This window comes from Pseudopipra pipra, chromosome 1, assembly GCF_036250125.1.
Source record: "Pseudopipra pipra isolate bDixPip1 chromosome 1, bDixPip1.hap1, whole genome shotgun sequence".
Classification (NCBI taxonomy): Eukaryota; Metazoa; Chordata; class Aves; order Passeriformes; family Pipridae; genus Pseudopipra; species Pseudopipra pipra.
Genome location: NC_087549.1, coordinates 49007583 through 49028476, shown reverse-complemented (window position 1 = coordinate 49028476; position 20894 = coordinate 49007583). Strand labels below are relative to the sequence as shown.

Genomic DNA, 20894 nt, shown 5'->3' with positions numbered 1-20894 from the left:
CTCCCTCTCCAGAAAATAAAACTTCTGCCTCTGATGCTACCCAACACTCCACTTAATTATGTTATCCTTCATTTAGATGGTGATTCTATTGTAACATCTAACAAGGAGAAGATATTGCACTGTAATAGTGAGTGGCTAGGACAGCTTCTTGATCAAGGCATTTATTGAATTACACATGGTGAGGATGCAGCTGTATAGTGAAAATTGATGCTTTCACTAGGTGATGAAATTCTGCTCTGTAGTCTTTTAATACAGAGTATATCCAAGTAAAGATTAAAAGAAAAAATAAGAAGCTTAATAGATTACATGTGCTGAGGCATTTCTATCCTGATATTTTTATTCATAGCAATATTATCTCTTTTATTATCTTCATGACACTTTACGACCACTTAGTTGGGCCGGCTACAGATCTACCAGTTGTCCCAATTAGATGAATCCTTAGGTACAACCGATATTAAGTGGAGCTATTCAAAGCTCCTGCTAAGCCATTACAAACTCAACACGAGCCATACTGGGGTTTCTTTAAATGCTAACCTTTTAAAGCCAAGTCTCTCTTTAGCAAGAGAGCTATACAACAGGATTTCATAAGGGCCTCTGCCATGCACTGCAGGGAGCTGGTTAGCTGTGCTAATGATGTGGCTGGGGATGAGGAGCTGGCAGCACCCTGTTAGAGAGCACGGCAGTGAGCAGAGCAGGGCCATGTCAATCCCCAGCCCCACAGATGCCTCGGGCTCCAGGGACCGCAGCCCTGCTTCACTGCCAAGCCTGCTACCAATCCATGCCTGGCATATGGACTGCCCACAAAGGAGCACCCCTGGGCCCCACCAACACTGTGTGGTATACAGATGATTTTTAGGGTCCAACAGCAATTTCAGAAAGCCTTTGGGACTGTCTATTTTAATTAAAAAATTAAGCCTGAAAGGCCACTGGAGCCACAGGATAATCCTGGATCAAAGCCAGAAAAGACAAACTGGAGCAGCCCCAATACAGGCAATCAACACATTCAGCATTGCAATTATTTTAGAATAACATGGCTCAGCAAACAGAGGTGGATTTGAGTCCAGGGACTCATATGCTCAGCCTCTAGTTAGTAGCTATGCAAAAGACCTTTTCCACAGAAGAGACGATCCTGTCCCACCTCTGGGTCTTTTCTCCCTCATCAGCCAAGACAGCATTTCCATGTCCCAATGCACTTTACTGGCAGATAAAGCCTCAAACACTCTCATTTCAGCTGGAAAAAATAAAGGTAATCCATTCTGAAGTAACTGGAGAAGATCCCTTAAAAATTATGGGGAGGAAGAAAGGAATGGAAGAAGGAAAGGACATTTTATGATCAAATGGAAGATGGTAATAAAGAGAAACAAACTCATGAGAGAGCAGTGGAGCCTTCCTACCAAAACATTTCTCAATATTTGATTTTGGTAACAGTGACTTCCTTTTTAAACATTTGAAGGAAAACCATGTAAAAACATTAGATTAATACAAGTGAGGATGAGCTGTTCCACAGGTCAAAGGTGTGTCCTTTGCCTTACTTGCTCCTGATTCAAGAAAGGTAGAAAAAAATTTTATGTCCATTTGGTACCTTTATTCAGTTACACATTCACACACACACACACACACACAAAAGCTCATGAACTCCAAAAGCTTTTAAATAAACACTGCACGGCCTTCTGGAAAACCCACTTGGTTATGCAGGGAAGAACATGCAGCAGGGTTTGTTTTGACAGACTTAGGACAAGTATTCAGATGTGATCTCTGAATTTCATCCAGATAACAGTTTACATGTACACTTCAAGGGCCAGTCAATTGACCAAATGAAGCAATAAATTCCATAACTTCTGCAGGACAGGAGAATATATGGAAGTCCAACTACAATTGCCAAAATCTTGCTTTGAGAAACATATGGCAATCTAGGCCAATTGCATTGTAAGTGCCAGAAAAATTCTGTTCCTACTTTAAGCCCAGTTCCTGCTTCATCACTGTCTTTGTCCCCATGTAGTCATTTACACCTGTGCAAAGAGAATGGAAAAGAATACAAAGTGAGAATGAGAACAATTTTTCACTCCTTTCTACAGTGACAGCTAAGGGAGAGAAGCAGGCACTGAATTTATCAGGTTCAAAAGAAACAGAAAATTCAAACAAATACATTTGTGCTATTCATTTTCAAAGGAAATTAAGCATAAAATTTTAGCCTAATACAACATTATCATTCTGAATTTACTTGCAACCAGGAAATATATAATTATGTTACCCTTAGTAGCCACTGCATGGCTACAGTTTGGACATATGTGAACATTGTGAACTCCATTGAAGTCCCATAAAGTTATACATAAACAAAAATGGCTTAAATAGGAAGAAAATGCCTTGGTTTGAATTTACATATTTATGAACACACATATATACACTGTATATACATTCCTTACTAAAGTTAACACAAAATATTAAAAGAATGGTGTTTGAATTATAGTTTCAGAAGCATTAAAAAAAAATTAGAGCAACAATATCAGAAAGCACTGACTTGTACACAAATTCTCACATATTATTCCATATTAATTCAACTGTTGCAGCAAGATTTATTTTCACACTTTTTCTGTGACCACCAGGCTGAACTAAAATTTAATTATATCCTGAAACACAGTAATATAGCTAAATGATAATACAAATAATAAAAAACATCAGAACTTTGAAATCACATACAGTATTTCATGAAAACAAAAATCACATTTACATGAACAAGTAATAATATTGAAAGTAGAGATATTTCATATAAAGTATGTGAATCTATTTAAAAACATAAAAATCAGGATTTTACAAGCTGCTAAGCAAATTCACATCAAATCTACGGACTGTTTCATAAGTGTTCATCTACATCTGGTACAGGATAACTGGAAAAGAAGCATTAAAATAATCGCATAATGCAACTATTTAGTTCAGGTATTAAATGTGATTAGACTTATTTGCAGTTTTAATTTAATTTTCACTTTCCATGGAGCACTTTCTACACATCAGAAAATGTAAAATAACAGATCTAAATTTTTTTTTTTTTACTAAATACACCATTATTTGAGAACCAAAAAGAATTGCAATAATACAGAAGGATTTAAATCTGCATTCCAGCTTTCTTTAGAAACAAAAGGAAAAACAATAATCTTCCACAATAACCTTTTTATAGATGACAGACAATTTTTTCTAAATAATTTAAATGGTCATCTCTCAGGGAGAAACATGTTTGGTAGAATTTAATGTAAAGATCATCTCAACAGCTTTAATAAAATAAAATATTTACTAGCATAAAATTTTCTGAATTTATATATTATTCTGTTAGGCAGATTTTTAAAATATGGTCGTCTTGTTCTGTCAAATGTTGTGCGTGAGTATTAAAAAGTTTGGGGTTTAAATAAGAATTAAATTTACTGAGGAAATAAGACTACCAAGCAGCTCTTAAACAATGAAAATGAATCCTGTAGTTTTTCACTTATATATCTTTAATAACATTCAAACTGAGCCAATACTGACAAGAGAAGAAGTTTATTTCATATTCATGTTATAGAAATTATTCAGCTCCAAAAAGCAGGACTCCATTCAAAAATGGAGTTCATTTCATATTAAGTACATAGTCCACTTACTGATTTGATCAACAATGCTAGGAAATGCACTACTAAGAAATAAAGCCAGTGTCTGCTCTGTCTCTCCATTAGGAGTTTTGTTCAACTCCGCTTAATTTTACTTTCAGAGGAAGATCTGCCTGTCTCCTCAAAAATTCTAGTAGAGATAGAGCTTGATAGCTCATCCTGGGGAAATAAAGTTAGAAAGCCAGCTGATCTGCCCTTCAAGAAGACAAGAGAGAAGAGGGGAAAGTGGCAACCTGACATCCAAAAGTTGCTGGAAGGACTTAGATATATATAGAGAGATATTATATATATATATATATTCGGCATTTCTGTTTCAGAGGGTGGTAAGGCCTGTTAAGAGGAAGAGAGATCAACAACCAAGGAAGAAATCCCAGCTACAGTGAACCCGACATGATTTTTTCCAAAGTTGAACCTCTAAGTCCTGGGGCTGGCTTGTGCTGTGTGGCCATATGTCCAAGAAAAGGCTAACAGGAGTAAACATACAGAACTCTCTCCAAGATAGCTATACATCGCAATAAGTGAGAGTTGGAATTAATTATTTAAGAACGTATCATCAGTATGAAAGATAATGAAGCAGAACTGAAGGGAAGCTACAAGGAGGCAGAGCATGATGAATTTATTGGAAACTCCAATAAGACACTATAGCGGAAATGAAGAAGGACTCATAAAATTGAACTTTAACTAGAATTTTCACATAATTTTCAATCTTTACAAATTAACATTTTATAATTACAATTTCAATTATGACTGAACAATTACAGCTGCTCAACTATGTTTAAAGCACACACAGGAGGAAAGAACCACATAACAGTGATTAGACTCTTAGTATTCTCTTAATGTGAAATCCCAAAAGTTAATGCTCTTCCTGACAATTATGAAGACTACAGAATTCTTTCATGCAAATACAGAACAACTTGTAATCAACTTTATTCCCGGTCTAAATTAGGTGCTTTCTATATTGCCGTAAATACAAATCTAAAGGACAACTACTGAAGAAAATATTTCCGACATGATTATCAGGTATAAGACACCATAAAAGCCTGTGGTGTGGGACAAATCAAAGTTACACGATTTTTCATACATAATAAGAAAAATAAGCCTTTTCTAAGCCTTGGATATTTGGCTTGGATTTTCTAATAATTTTCTTAGCAAAAATGCAATATTAAATGAAACCAGAGCTTAGCAGGTAGCAAAGGAGAGAAAGTTCATAAAGAGAAGCTGCCAAAACTCTTTAGACTCATGTGAGAGAATATGTGGCCATGCTTTTAAACTTTAAAAGTAAAAAACCAGCATGGTCTATCTGGATTCTTCTTCACTCACTTACACTGCAATACCTGTCTATCAAATATATAGAGAGAGTGTGTGTGTGTGTGTACAATTTGATCTCACAATTCTTCTATGAAGTAAGGAAGCATAATCCAGTTTTATAGATCTCTGAGGTGCAGGGAAATGATGAGAGATACTGAAGGTCACATAGGGTGGTATGTGGGGAAGTTAGGATACCAACCAAAATCCCATTTTATCAACCTCAGAATTCACAGAGTAGGTAAACAAAACTAATTTTAATTCAACAATTTAACAATGCTCCAAGCACTTAAAATTACTATAGTCTCTAACTATATGTTTGTCTTCTGCTTTTGAAATTGCAAGGTGTCTCTGTATTACACTTTTCATCCTCAAGGGCAGAGTTCAGAAACAATTTTTTTCGAGTTAAACCTGAGTGTACACTTTTTACTAAATATATGGATGTTGACTCTTTCAGTGATGCCTTAAGGTCCTCTTAGTTTTTTAATTTTTCTAATTTTATAAGTTTTATAAGTAGTTACGTAGAGAGTGTAGGTTTTAGAAGCAGCAGCATTTATTCCTGTACCCTTACCCTTAGCACAGTAACTACAAACATTCCCCAACCCTCTCACCCCAATTCCCCATATCAATCCTCCTAATTCCATTAGAATGTTTAGTCTCTCGCCAAGGTAAGCCTCTTCTGTTTGAGAGCATCTAATCTGTAGTGTGAACTGCAAAGTACAGTCAAGAACTGGGTAACCATGTGCCCTTTGTGCTACGAGGAAGATGAAGTGGTGAAGTAGGTGGTCTCGAAAGGCCCTAGCCCCAGTTCCCAAGGGGCAGATCGGGGGTGGATGGGGGCAAAAGCCAGAGGGTGGAAAAACCTGGAGTTGGTTGGACAGTATTATAAATTGTAACACCTGAGGCAGAAGGGGCACGCGCACGTCTTGTAACTCTATGCCTGAGAGACACGATTAAATCCTTTTCTTATCTTACCTCTAATTAAATTGCCTCAGAGTTTTTTTGCTCAGCTCCATTAGGTATCATCAATTACATCTTTGGCAGTTGAAGCATTAAGAAATACACCTTATGATAAAGTCTAACTGTCAGGGATAACGGTGGTATTGCATCTCATGCCTTTCCTACTTAAAGACCCACTTTTAATGACTGGTATTGGCACAATGATTTAAAGTGCAATCCTGCTTTATTTAAGAGTGTTGCATATACCACCAGGAAATCCTCATAATTGCACCTTTACTAAAGATAAAAACAGTAATCATCCTTTTCCTCCTGAAACCTATAAAATGGAAAATTCTGGGGCATAATAACCAGCTACACAGATGAAATAATTTTATTTTGATTTGCACCAGTCACTGATAGGTGCTACTTCATCAGAAGTGACCATATTCAAACTGCATATCTCGGGTGAAATGTAACACTTGGTAAACAGAAGGATATGTAGTCCTATGAGTTTTACTGCAGAATCACCAGTCCAACACCACTGCAGTCCACAGTAGGAGAAGCTTAGCTTCAAGAAATTGTAAAAGGGACCTGCAGATACTATGAGCTTGACATCACAGCAGACGGTGATCTGAACGCCTTAAATACCTCTTTGGTTAGAACTAAGAATTCTTTTTTCCTGGCAGTGGGAAGTGCAAGTAGCTGTAGGAGCAGGTATGCCCGTGCATGAGCAGTTGTGCACGATGCTTTCACAGCCACTCCACCTCTTACATCTACTGCTTATCTTGTCCATCCCTGGCATTTCATGCAGATATAATGCTTAAATCACTAACAATTGCACCTGTTTTTCTATATTACTTAAAAGAGAATGGCTGTGGGATTTCAAACTCTTACACGTGCTCCCTTTGCAAACAACCTCTCACCTTAAACAGAGACAGGCTACTTTGCTTTAAGCATAATTTGATGCTTGCAAGGGAACAGGTTTAGGTCTCTTGCCTTATTTCCAAGCACTCATTTGTGCCCTGGGCAATTTTCAAAACAAGTTGCAAGTTTCCTGTGCCACTGAGAAACAGAATACTGATTAGCTTTACCTCCATACAGCAGGATATACCTGTCAGCTACAACTCTTCAGCTGTAGATTATGGTAAGGCTTATGTTTCCTCAACAGAAGAGGCATTTTCTCTGATAAGAAGATGTTGTTATGAAATCTCATTCTTTGGATATAAATGATAAATTGTCTTGTGCTCTGCATGTGCATACAGTGGAGTGGGCTGATGGGTGCATAAGGAGAACCATATAGAGAATAGGAACAGTAAAGACTAAGAAAACAGAGGCAGAAAGACAAATGTGATATGAGGACATGAACAATAGCTTTCCAAGGGTCTTAGTCCCATTCCAATTTTTCTTTAAGATTTTGGTCAGCTGTTAAGAACACACAAGCAAAGTGTAACAAGAACCATTGAATTGCTGACTGAGATGAGCTATTTCTACAATCCTTTGAAATTCTTCAGGAGCTTCATGGACATGAGAAGGACTAAGTGCAAAAGGTTTGCCAGTATCTTCCCTGCTATGTCATATTATTTGCTCCTATAAAACATATGGTTTCTTCATGTACTGTATAACATAGGGACAATACTGAAGGCAATATAAAGTTTAAAAATATTGCAATACTGAGCAATCTTTCTCTTCAAAGTGCCTTATTTCCAAGTGAAAATGAATAAACATACACTCTTTTGCTTCTATGTGCAAGTTAATTGAAAACTTGTTTGTTTTTGCAAAAAATAATGCAACTTTGGGCTAGAGAAATTTCTGCTAGTTTTGCGATTTCTTCAGGTGAAAAATTCGTTTATTACACTGCGTGGTCCCAATGACCTGAATATTCCTGCTTAGAAATCAGAGGCGTTACAGAGAGGGTTCCCAGGTTGTCACTGAACTGATAAAGGCTGTGAGCAGAATGTTGACTGGTGTTACAATTTTGTAGCAACGCCATAGAATAAACCAGGTCTCCAGACACACAAATACATACATCAGTATCAAAAGATGAATGAAAAGCTGACAGAGCTGCACAGATGCTTATTCTGGAGTCCTAGGTCTGGCAAAGGGAACCATTGACTTCAACATGGAATGCTAAGGACAGAGAAGGATGAGCCTGTAACTTTGTAATGTGTCTTCAGCCACTCTCCTTTTTAAGCAGAAGTAACAATGAAGAAATTGCCATGCATATTTTGGACTGTATTCTCCCTAATGACATTGTCATTACACTGTATACATTTTATTTTTAGAGATGCTGGTCATCACTGAACTGGCAGAACAGCTTTCTGGGAAAATGGAAACAGTGTATTTTCAATGAAAATTTAATAAATTTCCTCTTCCTCATCATCTAGCATCCACTTCTGCAGCAAACAATGTTGTGCCCGTTCCCTCCAGCAGTTAGAGAACCACTCAGGATCTGGACTAGTGTCTGAAAAGGAAACAATGCCTCACGAAGAGCTGGGAAGCATGTTGTTTTCTGACTTGAACTACATTTCTCATACACAGGGCGTGTAGAGCACCCTCACAGTCTGGTAAGGAGAAAGGAAATAGTTCCCCTGGTTGAAATGGTTCAGTTTGTTACTGCAGAGAGCAGAGGGAAGGGGGAGCACTGAATAATGCACTTCTTTAAAACCCACTAATATGCTTCCCTCTAAAAGCACAGGAAGGAGAGAGCCACATCCCTGCTGAAACCACACAGGGTTATACTCAATGGCTTCTAGGCATAACTCTTGGGAATTTTGTACAATCTTGTAAAAAATGATTCAAATTTCCTTTTTAAAAGAATTCACACCACTAAGATTCTGCAAAAGGCTCTTTTTCTTATTGTTATAAATTTATTGCCAATGTTGCTATTACCACCACCACAACTACTACACTATTGTATTACTGTTAACTGTAGTAGTGCATTATTATTGCTGTCTTTATTAATGTGATGAGATTCTTCTGTCCCAAACTCCAGAGATGAGTTTTCTGTCGATGAGACAATGACACACATTGTTGGTGTTTAGTAGCAAAACCGGTAGGCAGGAGACTACCAAGAATTCAACAGGTGCCTCTGAAATAAGACACGTTCTGTGTACTGATGACTCTTGTTACATCATAGGTAGTTAGCTACAACGCAACTGCTGTTACGTCTGCTTTGGACTGAGGTAAGTGTGGTACTTGACCTGGGTGACTTTGTGCAAAGATTGTGCAGACCCAGTTTCAGTTCATGACATCTGCTAAACAGTGTGGAGGGGAATAAAAAAAAAGCCAGCAGTTTGCTTGTTCTCCAGCTTCTAGTTATGCTTCTTTAAAACATGTTGTTTACTTTCCTTTTGAAAAAGGACCCAGGAACATTATAATAGTCAAAAGGGCAGGATTTAAAGAGATGGCATATGCTTTAGTTCTGAAAGTCATTCATGATGTTTATAGTCCTAGATTTCCACACAACTCAGAAGGTGTGAAATAAAATACCAGGCATTTCACCCATAAAGAAGGTAAATTCAAATAAATTAGTCTCCTGACTTTTGCCGTGAAATATTTGGAAAAACCAAAAGTTTTCTTCCAATTTTTTTCTCTTTTTCTGTTTGTTTTTATCAATAAACAAACCAAAAGGAATGTATGACAAACTTGCAGGTCCCTGTTTTTGCTGATTTCTTCTTTGCATGTTAATAAACTCTCCACATAGATCCAGAAATAGTTTGATTAGAGGTAACTGTTTTCCCTAATCTAGAGATTTAAGGGCCTATAGATCAACTCTTGAGATTAAGAAAATAGTAATGAATTCCTTTACTTACTACAGAATAAAAATGTTCCTTCATTTTGTTCTTTTATCTTTCTGTCCTCTTACCTACACCTTTCAGAATTCATAACCTACAGAGGTTCTATTTTGTTGGGGAGGGGGTTAGTTTCAGTCTCTAGTTTTCTTTTTCTGCAGCTAGTAGCAACAAGTTGCAGGCACAGTGACCACCCACCAGAATTCAGGTAACTTTGTTCTGCTGTTAAAGGGGTGGATTTCAGAAACACATTAAAGGAGGGCTCTTATATAAAAAGGCATTTTACCAGACACATAAAATGGGTCAAAATACGAATATAAACTGACTTTTTTCTTCCTATGAAGATAAAATCCCCTCACTCAACATACATTTTAGGTATAAAAGAAGCATTGAAAATTTTGACTATTTGTGTATCTTTACTACTAAGTGGGCACACGGAGTGCTATACTTCTGAACTGAAACCTTTTTCTTGGCACAAATAAAATGTAACACTTTACTTTACAAAACTTTACAGATATGATTTTGTCAGCCCTCTGTTTTTATTTAGGACAAACATAGTACACAAAGCCATTCAAGGCAGTTTTTACCTTCCTCTCATGCCCTTCAACTCTGTTCTTGACATCATAGAGAGTAAAGGAAGCTGTTTATAGCCCAAACTGCTGTAACAAAAACCAGACACTGAGTATCTGGGATACAATCTGTATGTGAGGACGTAAGAGCTCCAAGCTAAATTTAAACAGAGGAACCACTGCAGTGGCTGATTAGATACTTCCTGTGTATTACTTCGCAAGACATCCAGTGGTAGCAAAGCACATAACTGCAAAAGTGCAAGCAAATCATCACACACTTGCATTTAAACTCAAACAGAGAGTAAGATCAGATATCCAGCACCCCATCCACAACTGCAGTCTCACTGCATTGCTGCATCTGCAAAACAAACATGTGCAAGTTGAAGACTCAGAGAGCTCCATATATGCCCTAGATACTCAAATAGATGCATTTAAACATCTCATGTGGACTGCTTTTAAAGTAATTACTTACTCCATAGAGACTTCTATGTTTTTACTAATAGGAAAATGAGTGGCCATGCTATAAATGGGTTGTATAAAGGCCATATTGTACTCAATTCCTAAATACATCCTAAAACAACTTGGAAACCTCAATTGTAGCCCTTTCTTAAAAGGAAAGAGGCCTCTGATGGGAAGCTTTAATCATGAACAGAGTATAAACAACTCTGGGGTCTACCAGGATGCAGTTATTCAAAGTGTCAGAGCATTTACCTAACTAATATTCATTAAATCCCAGCTACAGGTAATATCTAGAGGAAACTCAAGGGAAAACTAAGGTCTGTCAGGTGATATACAAGCTGTGCTGACTCACTGCCATGTAGAATTTAACAATTTTCATCCATAATTGCACTTACATGTATTTCTACTCAGTGACTCCATGAATAGCATATTGGTTTTTTTGTTTTTCAAGCATGTGCAGAACAAAGATTTAAATTTCCTATGAAAAGAGAGGAAACGATTTAGGTTTACTTATATCATGCTTACTTATGTTAGTCAACACAGGATGTTGTTTTTCTTTCATAGCTACTCACTAAAAATGCTTCCATTTACAAAAGTGTATAGATAAAGTATTTATGACTTTTGCTACAGCCTATGTTACTAGAAATCCTCCTGGGATCTTGGCACTGCCCAGAATGTACAAAACAAAAGATAAAGACCCTGATTGGAGACTCCTCTTTTCACTGGTCCTATACCTTGTCCCAGCCTGAAAGTAGTCACATTTCTTCAGATTATGAAAGGGAAAGACTGGCAAAAAGACCAAAACGCAGGCAGCCAATTTAACTTCCTTTCTAGGAAAGGATGGGAGAAATTTTGAATGATGTAATTATTATTGAAGAATCAGCTATACTAATTGACAGCTTTTTACTTTGATCAGTGGTTATCGTTTTATCAGTCTCTCTGTACTGACTTTAATCTCTTTTCTGTAGCTTTTGAGATGTAAGTGGGTACTTTTCAAGGGAAAATTGTCTCTAAAGGAAAACTTTGGAACTTCTAAGAACAGAAAGTCATCAGTCTGATAAATAATACCAACAGAAAGTGTTGTGGGACCATTTGTTTCAGTCACTCAGGAGTATACAAGCTTCCCACACTTCTCAGACCAGGTAGATCTGCAAGGCCCAGTGAAGTCATACTCACATTCATAAAACTGGTGTGCAGTACCACAAGTCTGAACAAAAGCATCTTGTGAAGGCTGGAGGAGTATGTCTCAGACAAAACATTTTGTGAAAGTAGGTGGAAAATTTTCTGTTCGTGCTTTTCAGCATTTAGAAATTGTCAGAATATTGAATTTTGTTATGGAATTTCTGGTCTAAAGAAACTTTTTGAGATATTTTAATTCCAACAGGAAAACAAATAGGATGTCTTTTGAACAGGTCAAGATTCAAATTAAATGTTTCAAAATTCTAAACTGGGTGGTTTATTGAAAAGAAAACCTTTTTTTTTTGTTTGTGTTTGTGTTTGTGGTGTTTTGTTTTGCATTTTGTTTGGGGCACAAATAGTTAATTTGGTGTTTGTTTTGAGTTTTTGAGGACTTTGGGTTTTGTCCCAGCTTCAGATCTCCAGTTCACATGACCAAAATAAAAGAAATTGAAACCTATTCTCTATGTACAGAAATGTACTTCTGGCATTTGTCAGGTTAGAGCAGTTATCTACTATTTTTCACCTTGAAATAGAAAGCAGAGCTCTAAAATGTTCACTGTGGTGGAGGCACATGTCCAAAAAGCAAGGAGCTGCACTGATTAAAAACACTGCAAGTAGAAGTGTGCCTATTGAGCTGTCAGCATGCAAAGCTATTTCAGTTGGGCATTTAGACACCATAACTGCACAAGACAATTATCAATCATCTGTGGACCTCACCAGCACCTTTCCATCCCTGAATGAGGTGGAGAGTGGGTTTATTGGTAGTCCTGTTCACCAAAAATATTCTTCCAGGTGATAATGTCTTCAAAATTTATACCACCATGCAGAAGGGATTTCAGAGTTAGACACTTAGCCAGAAATGGGAAGGCAGATAGTGGAACACGAGCTTGCAATAAATGCAGGTGAAAGAGAAACACTCAAACAGAGTTTCAGACGATTTTAGCAAGTCTATTTATACCTCACCATATCCTTTGAAAACATAAAATTCTAGTCCTAATTTATTAATGGAATGTGCCAGCACCAAGTTATTTTTAAACTTAGAATATAAATGGCCTTCATGAACTAGAGCGAGCAGGCAGCATCTGACATGAGTCTCAGAGCTGGTGTGAAATTTACTTTTAAATTGCTGCTGTCTTTCCAAAAATTATGCACCGTGAGCATGTGGCTTCACTCGTGTTAGCTTTTTCTTTAATTAGAAAACAGAACCGCAGGAAGTGGCACATAGAAAGGATCTTGCCCTTGCTTGGATGTAAATAATCCTCTCAGCTTATTTCAGCTGTTTTTTCCCAGTTAAATTCAAATTGTCAGAGGAATGTGATCCTGAAATAAAAATCAGAAATTTCAAGATATTTATAAACAGAAAAGGCAAAGATTATTTTTATTTTATTTTATTTCACACCCCTTTTTCTTCTTTTATGGCAAACAGAATGTGGGGAGTGAAGGGAACTGAAACAAAGAAATTAGAGAGGAGGGGTTTTTACCTCCCGGGGATTCTTATTCCCAATATTAAGTGCAAGGAAATAGGGTATTCTTCTGTAGAAATATTCCTCAAAAGAATCTTGCAACTCAGTCTTCAGCCAGCTCAAATCATCTACCCTTTTATACACTGATGACTTTTTCCAATGGCTGTCCTCATCACAACTTTATAAGCCCATTAGAGACATGCATTTGAGCATTTTAGGGAATGACTAGGCACAGCAAATGATTTCCTATAAATTATTCATTCGATGACTTCAAAATTCTTGGCGTTCCTATAAGGAGTGCCTGTCACGGAGCAAGGCTGGTAAGAGGCAGCATCTTTCTTACCCCATCCCACCACCTGACCCAGGGCACCCTACAGAACCCACAAAAAAGCTGCTGAAGTTTCTCCTAGGTTTTGTTCCTCTGCTGCCTGAGTTAGCAGGAATTTTTCTAATAACTTGAGCAGAAACTGAACAAGATCCAGGGCCTTCCTGATGTTCTTCACCTCCTGAGAATAAAAAGGAAAATTGAATTATTTTGCAGGTAAATGTCCTTAAACATGAGTCAACTTCAGGAAAAAAAGTGTGGGAGCAAAGAGTCTGATCTCAAAAGCTCCTCAGAGAAGCAGTGCTATTATGAAGAATAAAGTTTTACAAGGCTAAAGCATGGAAGGTTTTGTAAAGGTTCAGCAAATGCTTTTTATAATGAGCTTACATCTGTCTTTATTTTTCCGGAATTTAGTATACATAAAGTTGGGTTTGGAGTTCTTTTAGAATAGATGAAAGGATTTTTATGCATTTTTGTTAGTTTTGGGTTACAAGAACCCCAAAATTTAAATAGTTGTTCATGTGAAAAATCAAAGCTCCTTCTACAGGATGAGAGGAAAAGGCCTGAAGTTGTACCAGGTAGGATTTTGATTAAATATTAGGAAACATTTTTTCATAGAAAGGGTTGTAAAGCTTTGGAACAGACTGCCCAGGGAAGTGGTGGAATCACCATCCCTGAAAGTGTTCAAAAAAGGGTGGATATGGCACTTGAGGACATGGTTTAATGGTGAACATGGTTGTGTTACATTGAGAGTTGGACTTGCTGATCTTAAAGGTCTTTTCCAACCTTAATGATTCTATGATTACGAGAGAAGGTTTTGACAAGGGAAAAAACATACATAAAACATGCATTTGAAACATTTCTTCATATAGGGGATATTTACTGAAAAGGATTCTTTATATACTGAATCTGTTGGGTTTCCATACGCAGACTGTAACCTCTAAAAGAACAAATTACTACTCTATTAGCACTCCTGCAGGGTCCTTGAGCTAGTTTTGAGGTAAAAATCTCAGATAAGTCTTTCTCCTCACCTTTGTCACCGAAATTTAAAAATAAGTTTACTTATTAATTAAGATTAAATGTAGTAGCTGCATACTAATATGCTGGCAATTTATCTATCACTTTTATCAGTGAGCATGCTTAAATTCTCTCACCTCAGTGTCTGATAAACAATCAATGGACTTTACTTAGCTTCATCTCCAGTACTAATTGCAACCATTTAAATTAAATTATTCTGATTGTTATTCCATGTAGTTATTTGGTGATATGAGACTTCTGAAGAGATATTATTGATTTGGGGCAACCAAGCACCATCCATTACAGCTGTGAAGACAGGAATTAAATTTAAATAGTGGGCTATTATTTTGTGAATGCCTTTGTGAACAAACAGGTTAGCGGAAGCAGGATAATTTGGAACTTGCACTAATTTGTCTTCTTGATTTATAGGTATATGATTTCTGAAAATAAAATGAGATCTACAAAGTAGTCAAGAGAAGCTGGCAGTAGATAAAACCTTTTGACTCTTTTAGCAGAAAGGACAAACAATTCATATGCAATCAGTTTAAAAGGGGTTTAGACAGCTAAAAGAACAACTTTGGCACCTGATGAGATTTACAGCAGTGCCTAAAATGATTTTTAGACTGTTAGATAAAAGCAGACTAAAATAAAAAACAAAACCAAAACAAAACAAAAATATTTTTGTTGCCCCAGATTATAACTACCGTGCTGAAAAGAACTATAAAAAAAAATTTCCAAGATGTGGGGCAAAGATAACTTTTGTGCAACATTCCTGAGGTTGTGGAGATACTATAAGCACAACTACAGTTTTACAGAACATCTGAAGTTACAAGTGACTTGAACAGAATCAGTGAGAAACGCGTGATACTGCAGATCCAAGAACAAAATATTAACCTGGAAAATTAGAAAATAGTTAAAAGGCTACATGATAACAGAGAATGGGCTCTTTTGCCTGAGCCTCAGTGACATCAAACTAGTTGGAGACAGTTCAGAAGACACAGGAAACAGCAGGGAATGCAAAGTGAAGGTTGTTTGCAGGGGTCATCATAAAGTTCTAACTGTACAAAAGAAATTCATTATGCATAGCACCCGCAGGCTCATACAGTCTCTGAGAGAGAAAAGAAAATTACAGGAAAGGTGGTCCTGACCTAACATCATCAACAAGCAGTACTTGAGAAGCAGAATCAGAACCTGGGTTAGTATATGGCAGCAGTCTGTGATCTGATCAAATCAAATCTCACTTTGTATGAGATGCAGAGTTAATTTGACACAACCTGTAGTTGATGGAAATAAAATTGCACCTAGGTGACATAGGGTGTTTCTGCATTTTTACTTTGAAGTGATTTGGTAAGCTATCATACCTATTGACCCTCACTGCAGGGATTCTCTTGCCCTCTTCCTTCATAGGGCCAAGCTGGATGTCCCTCAACTGGATGGTACACAAAACATGGCACACTGATACAAGATATGTTTCCATTTCTGTCCTACTAGGAAGGGTCAGCCAGCCTGCTTCTTAGAACTGAGCCACCACACACTGCTCTAATTCACTTTTTTTTTTTTTTTTTAACTATTCCACAGCAGAGAAAGATGCAGCATTCACAAGACTAGAAATACACACAGGACAGACAAGGATTTTGGTGTCTCACTGTGTTCCCAGACAACTTCCGTAATTTGAGTTAAACAGCTACTGAACAAAATGCTTGATAGTCCTACGAGCAGGACATTAACTCAAAAGTCACTTTAGACTGGATTCTACTTAACAGTTCTCATTTTTGGGAGGTTCCCAAGGTAGTTGACATACAAGTGCAACCTGATTTTGATTCCAGATGGCTAGGAAAAAATGGGATAACAGTGAGATTTCGATCTCACCCCTCCAAGGAGAATGGAGATACACCTGTTACAGTCATGAACTGTGGTTTATGCCAAATATATCCCTATACAGGGATCCATGCATTTCTCAAAATGTCCTGTGGGCTGCTGAGCAGAGAAGTCACTGTTATAGATGGGAAGGTGCTTTCTAAGTAGCAAAACAAAGTGTTTCAATGGACTATGTGATGGGCCCTGGGAGATGAGTCTAATCCCGACAAAGTCAAGTATAAGATGCCAGTGGGATCTGTCCAACAAGGCCAAGATGAAGACTTCTCCATGCAACCAGAGACAAAACCTTTGTTACCCCCAGAAATATAACTTTGAAACAGAACAATGATCTCTGGGAACATCATGGATAGGTGACAGTTGATAAGAGTTTTGAGAATCTAAATTTCAGACAGATCCTTTTGTTCATTTGTCATCATGCAGATCAAGGCTTTATATCTCCATAACTCAAGGCCATGCTCATGGACCCTGAAGACAGTGAGCCTACAACTACAGCTCAGGTATAACTATGACAGTCAATATATCAAAAGCTTAATCTAGGCCGGTTGTTCAATGGTAGTGTGCAAGCTGCCTATAAAGGCAGAAAAACAGGAGGAAGGCAGAACATGCTGTGTGCTTACAAACACATGCTGCACCTCTTAGAGTTTCATGAAAATCAACTCTTTGCAAAGTTGTGGCAATTGAAGCTTCAGCTAAAACCTTCTTTGTTGGTGGAAACCCCCACACAACTTTCTATATTTACACTAATTAATCTCATATGAATTATCTTTGATCGGTTTTAATTGCACAGTCAAACTGTCAACCAAAACACAAATGTCTTATGAAATTCACTGGAGTTTTAAAATGGAATCAATAAGGAATTTGACATTAAACTACTGTTTATCTCACAAAAATGAAGATATTCCCAGTGGTAAAAGACAATGCCTATTAATTAGGATCACTTTACTAGAAACCAGATGCCAAAGTTGCAAATCTTAGTATCGCAGGCAACCAAAAAGCAGAGGTACTGGTACACCACTGGAACACAAAATTAGTCCAAGAATAAAAAGAGATCATTTCAATATTGTCTTTAATCTAAACATAGCATATTTCTATTCCTGGATGCCTTTCAAACTATTCTAGAAATGAAAAAAAAGGGGGTCTAATGTGGCTTTATCAACTGCAAATACTTCCATTTTTTGCAATAAAAATGCCCAGCTAAGATCAGTGAATGTTTATACAGAATCTGAAGAAGTACAAACAGAAGGCACAGTCCAGTTATTCTTTTCAAGGCAAAATTTTGTTCTTTACTTTAAATCTTGAAGCACACTAAAACCTTTGGTAGAATATAGTGACAAAGTAACTATTATATAGTGACTAGTCACTGCATAAAACTTTCTCTGTCCAATGCCCAGTTCTGCTTCCTCTTGATGCTGATGTCATATTTTGGCACCAAATTACAGGAATTAAGATCAGTTTGGCCCTGACAGTTTGCAAGGAAGTCAGGAAAATCGCTACACACCATTTGAGTAGGAGAGAATAGGAACAGCAGATGAAAAGGAACTGAAGCTTTATTTTTAGGGATACTTATTGCAAATCAAGAAGTACAAATTCATTTCTGATCCCTGTAGTTCTTACCCAGTGGAGCCAATATCATTCCACTGGGGAGCAAGGAGCATGAACTCAAACTGTGATATTTACAGCATTCAGAGCAGGAAGACAAACTTTATGGCAGTATCTTGCACAGTGAGGATTACAGAGGGGCTTTGGATGAAGAGTGCTGAAATGAACCTATGAACATCAACCCAGTTGTTGTTCTCTGAATGATAGACTTATTGGAAAGCCAGATTCCTGGATAATAAAGGATGAGTAATGAGATATTTGTGGGATGTTGCTTGATGGAACAGGGGCGGAAAACAGCCCTGACACTCCAGTGGTGGAAGTCTGAAGTCACTTATGGACAGAAGGGGACAGGACAGAAACACAGAAAGTGTGTTCACATGAGAGGCGTATCTGCTAATAGCATTGATTGTCTATATGTGACTTCATTACAGCCTCTGAACTACTACTGCAGAGCCTGGGGGAGAATGATCCATCACAGAGCTCCTCACTGTACAGCTCGTGCTGCGCTGGCAGAACTTTCACCAAAGTTTTCACACAGAACTTGAGCACTGACTGGAACCAGCACACACCTGCAATTGTTCCAGCCAAACTTTGCTTTTGATATAGAAATTAAATACTAAACACTCTTCTCCTGGGCGGAGAACTCTGCCAATCACCAGCCTAGTGAGGACTTTTATAGGAAAAATGTATTCATTTCTGGCAGCTGAAGTTTTATAATGCCTAGAATGAGTCACTCTTTACTAGTGCAGTAATACAGAGCTGCACTCTAATCACAGATTCCCATCTGGACCATTTATTTGTGAATTTATCTTAAAAATTTGAAGCCATTCCAGCCACAATTTGGGTTTTGTCCTGTCCTACCACATTTTACCCTTGTTCCCTTCCTTTCCTTTTTCTCATAAACATGTTTTCTCCCTCTTTGTCACCCACTCAGACCACCTCTGCATTTTTCTTTTGTTCTAATATTTCCAGCAGCAAACAAAAGTCTAAGTGAGTTTATGAATCATTGGAAAACCTAGATGTATCTCCTTCTTTAGCACTTAATGTTGCCTATTCTAAATTTACTTTTTATTAACAAATGAAACCTAGCATATACTTTCATGGCTTCAAGACACTCAGAATAACAGATCTAAATTAAGGATGATAACCAAGTAGTTCCAAGAAAAATCAGAAAAAAAAAACCACAAACAAAAATTAGAAAACAATGTTCTGTTGTTTCTCTAGTGTAAACTTGGTTGGCAGTATTCAGTGAGTGCTGGAACTTGTCTAGTTAGGGTCTAATAGGGACATCAATTTTATTCAGATTTTAATTTTAAAAATGAATATATAATAACAAGGGTAATAGTTAAAGCTAAACTAACCCCATACTTACCCACTAATGATCTATTATAAATGTGACTACAGTGTTACGGCAGCTCAAACACAAATGTTAGTGTGCACTTAGACTGCAAACAAAGTGCCATTTAGCCAAGAGCTATTTATCTAGTATTTGAATTAGATCAGACTAACTCAGGGGAAAAAAAAAAAAAGAGGAGTTCTAGGAATATCAGTATTCATGTGGTTAAAGGTGGTGTTATGATTTTTAGAGTATGAATGAGAACAAATACAGCAGATGGACAAACAAACTAAAATGAATGGTGCTCTATGAATTATGAACCACAGCCAGAGAAAATGTCAGAATTTAGCTGATATTAAGTATCTCATGCTATCAAAACCATTGTCACTAGCTTCATGACCAGACAAGCTACCTCTGTTAAAAGACAAAATAATTAAAGAGAAGCTATAAAGAAGACATTGCTGCAATTAAATCACTCAATTAGTAAACAGTCAGCACACTAAGCAGCTACATCATGCATGGAAAAAGCAGTGAATTTTACAGAAAAAGACATAAACCTGATCTCTCTTTATTTTTTGTTGTTGAGGCCGATTTTTTCCACAGATTCACCAGCAGACCCATGCACCAGCCTGTATATCGCATACCTCGGTAACCAATATTCACAGCAGTGGGTCAGTATACTTCTTATTCATTTCTATGGAGCTAAGAAAGGTTTAGGAAGGAAAATATTTGATTATTCACTTACATAATTACTTGGTGTTTGATCATTGCACTAAATTGTGTAATGGGACAGCTCCCTGGAGACAGGGAATGACAACAGCCCCTCAAGCAAGGGTGCAGTCCCCCCACTGCCAAAACAAGGCAAGCAGAGCAGATCAAGTGGTAGTCCCTAGTCCAGCCCCCAGTTGCCACCAGGCATGTTTCCTGTGACAAGAAAATGTTCAAGGGCAAGCAAGAAAGTCAAGTCAACAAGGCCAGGCACGGCATAATCGCAATGAAGCTCATGCAAGGGCCAGGCACTAAGGCTCCTGGGCCACTGGGTGAGGATGGCTCTGTCATTCACTTGGTGCCTCTTGTTTTTGTCTCTTGCTGTTGATGGAGAAAAAAGGCATCCATCCATGAGAGACCATGGTCTGGGCATCTGTGCAGTCTTGGAACTTATTAGGGAATAGACTGGTTTGAGCTATCTTTGCAAACAGTTCACCAAAATGGAATGCACAACTTTACATCCCAAACTTGTGTTAATATAGTGATTAAATGATTTGTGATTCATTCCTGTCCTGCTCTATTTGATCTAAGGATAAAAATAAGCTGCCACTATTTGGCCTTCTTTGCAAAACTAGAATCAACATTTTTGACTAAGAAAATACTAATGAGGCCAAATGAAAAATAAAAATATCCG

The 20894-nt window shown here is 37.5% G+C and overlaps 1 long non-coding RNA gene across 1 annotated transcript; it reads right to left on the bottom strand.

Moving 5' to 3' along the window:
• Positions 1-13246: 13246 nt before the first annotated feature.
• On the bottom strand, positions 13247-20638 carry LOC135417349 (uncharacterized). Its single transcript, XR_010432010.1, has 2 exons — positions 20050-20638; positions 13247-13843 (listed from the first exon to the last, which is right to left on the bottom strand). It is a non-coding gene; the product is annotated as an uncharacterized LOC135417349 (long non-coding RNA).
• Between the last annotated feature and the right edge of the window lie 256 nt (positions 20639-20894).